Source organism: Nothoprocta perdicaria, unplaced genomic scaffold, assembly GCF_003342845.1.
Source record: "Nothoprocta perdicaria isolate Ctin4 unplaced genomic scaffold, notPer1 scaffold_35, whole genome shotgun sequence".
In the NCBI taxonomy this organism is placed as follows: domain Eukaryota; kingdom Metazoa; phylum Chordata; class Aves; order Tinamiformes; family Tinamidae; genus Nothoprocta; species Nothoprocta perdicaria.
In genome coordinates, this window is record NW_020455588.1 from 2592187 (window position 1) to 2595127 (window position 2941).

The window sequence follows — 2941 nt, forward strand, 5'->3', positions numbered from 1 at the left end:
TTCTCTGGAGGTCTTCAGAACCAGCCTGGATGCCGCCCTGTGCCACATGCTCTAGGTGTGCCTGCTTGAGCAGGAAGGTTGGACTAGATGATCTCTAGAGGTCCCTTCCAACCTTGAATATTCTGTGATTCTGTGAAAACAAACATTTGTTTGCATGTGGTGTGTGACCTCCTTACACTGCATGCTATTCAGTGGCTAGGCACAGTGAGTGATCTTACCCCTGAATATCTCCTCTGCGTGTGCTAAATCTAGCTGTGGAATATCCCGCTTTTTCCACCTGGTGTGGTTTACTGTCCTGCCCTTGATGTTTGTGTATGGCACTAGCAGTGAAAGAGCCACTCACCTGGGGTATGAAGAGGATGAGCACATTCAGGCACAGCTGCAGGAGAAAGAACGCTCCCTTGAGCTGATCCCACCATGCCAGCATCTGCCCCCTTCTCCCACCACTGACAGTCATTTGGAGGAGTAACATTTATGCCTCTCTCCTCCTGAGTCTCCTGCTGTCCAAGTACTTTGCTAGAGCAAAAATATTTTTTACAAAAATGGGTAAACACAAACAAGCAAACAAATCTTTCTTCTTTTTTTTTTTTTTTTTTGAAAGCACATGCAGGGTAGTTTGACTTTTGTTTATTTGCTGTCATCCCACAAGGGTTCTTACTGGCATTTCACTAATCATAACATCAGTATATCCCTGTGCCCCGCTGGAATGCAGGCCTGCAAGTTGGGCAAGATTAACCCCGCCAGCTGCCTCCATCGGGAATCGTTCAAAGACCATTTCCATCGGCTCAATGGAAGGTGTTCAACAGCAACCCAAATATTTCTATGCTTGCTTTTTAAGAGAAAAGAAATTACTTATTCCCTTCTGTGCTTTGTCCTCTGAGGCGTCGCTAGCAATTATCTAGCTTCAGTGTCACATTTGTCAAGCTGCAGGAAACCCAAGGTGAAATAATTGCTTCAAGCAGCCAGGCACCCGATAAAAAATGGCTTGCTCTATTTTGGTTCTGAAAACAGATAGTTTTCCAAGGATGTTCTGCTGGCAGGGATGCTTCAGATGCTGTCGGCCTCATTAGCTTTGTAGGAGGCAGTAGGTGAGGGCTGCCAGAACCCCGCCACGAGCTGTCACCGGCCTGCGGCCGCTGGGATCAGCGCTGCGTGTGCGCCCAGCGAGAGCACCGCGAGGCAGGCTCCTTAAGCCCTTGTGATAAGCTTGGTGCAGGGATGCAGAAATGAGAGGCTTTACCCCCAAGGATTTGCTGTTTCTGAGACAGTGTAGCGTGTGGGTACAGGGCGCTCATTTTCAGATTGCACTTTGTTTATGACTACCAGAAGGAAGGGTTTAAAAAGAGTGGGGGCAGAGGTATTAATAAAGCCAAAGGGAGCACTTGCACATTTTGATTTGGAGTTCTGTTTTGCTGTCTCTTCTGGAGCATTTGGGTGCAGTAGAAATAGTATTTGTTTACCTTTCAGACTGTTCTTGCCATTTTGCCTTTTTGATAATGGGGCAGAAATAGTTTCTCCTGGCTTTTCTGTTTGTGTTCAGAGCTCACACATAGGTGGACCTTGATGCAAGCTGTGAGTTGTCTGTCAGTTTGCAGTCAGGTAGCATGTGTCGAGGCTGAAGTAATCAAAGTCTGCATTGCTGTTTGATTTCCCCCAGGGAGAGCACTAGCAGCTTTCCACCTCCTGGTCAACCTCTGAAACCCCAAAATGATGGAGAATGAGGGTCATGGCCACTTGCTGGCTGTACTACAACCACTATATTGTGGGCTAACATGATAGTCCACATCCCAGGTGGTGAGTATCAAAAAATCCCAGTGCTGTTATTACTTATTAGCAGCTTTAAGAGAAAGCCCTAGTATGAAAGGCTGATCTTCCTTTCGTTCCCAGGGAAGCCTGGATTGGGATGGGGCTGCTTTGCTGTGCTTACAGCATAGAAACCACGGAGGTTTGTCAGGTTGGTCTCTGGCCTGATCTGTAAGATTGCTTTAAAATAATTTTAAATGAAAAAATAATAAAAAGTGTATTTGTATTATGTCTTTTTATGAGCGCAGTGACTGCTGCCCATATCCAAAGGCCAGCTCCCGTGCGAGCCGTGGGGGCCTGGTGCATAAAGCCCCTGCGGGTGGTAGGGCTGTGCACGCACGCTGCGCTGCCTCTGGAAAAGCGAGCTGTAGCTTTGGTATCGGGAGGTCTGCAGGAGGCGGCTGCACCCGAAATGCCAAAGGGTAGGAGCTCCCTGAAATAAAATGTTTCTCTTAGCTGAAATGCGCTTTCAGCCAAAGCCCCACTGGTGTGCATTATAAATAAAAATCTTTGGGTGGCTTCAGGGAAGCAATTTTTCATGACAAGCGGGATATAAGACTTAATGCTGCATAGCTTCCTGCAGCAGCAGGCTATCATCTCCTGTGCTCTATTTGTGCCCTTATAGCTGCAGTTGCTTTTAATACCGTGAGTCCTGCTGCTGATGGGGAAAGTCAGAACTGTGCTCCTGTCCTGCTTTATCCTTTTGGATGAGCCCTGAGATTGGGCTGTTTGAAGGAGCCTTGACTTTAAAAAGGGTGAAATTTCTTGGTCTGTCCCCACGGCCAGGTTTAGAGCACTATACTCACCTTAGTACTAATGAGCATCATTCCATTCACAGTTTTGTCTGTCATCACCCTTTCTGTTCTTTGTATCATCTCAAGACCCAAATTCCCAATTGATTTCTTGCCAAACGTTGTTGTGGCCGATGATCTTTGGATGGAGCTGTGGTGGAGCCAAACCTCATTTCATCTTGCCCTGCCTGGTGAGGTTGAGCGCTGCGGAAGGCTGCTCTCGGGGTGCCCAGTGCCACACCGTGGCTTCACCGCGGTAGCTTGGCTTGGGCTGAATAAAGAGTAAGGCTTAGAGTGCCTAAGTAAGCACCCAGAAGTCAGGTGGTTAGTCTCAAAGGTACAGCCTG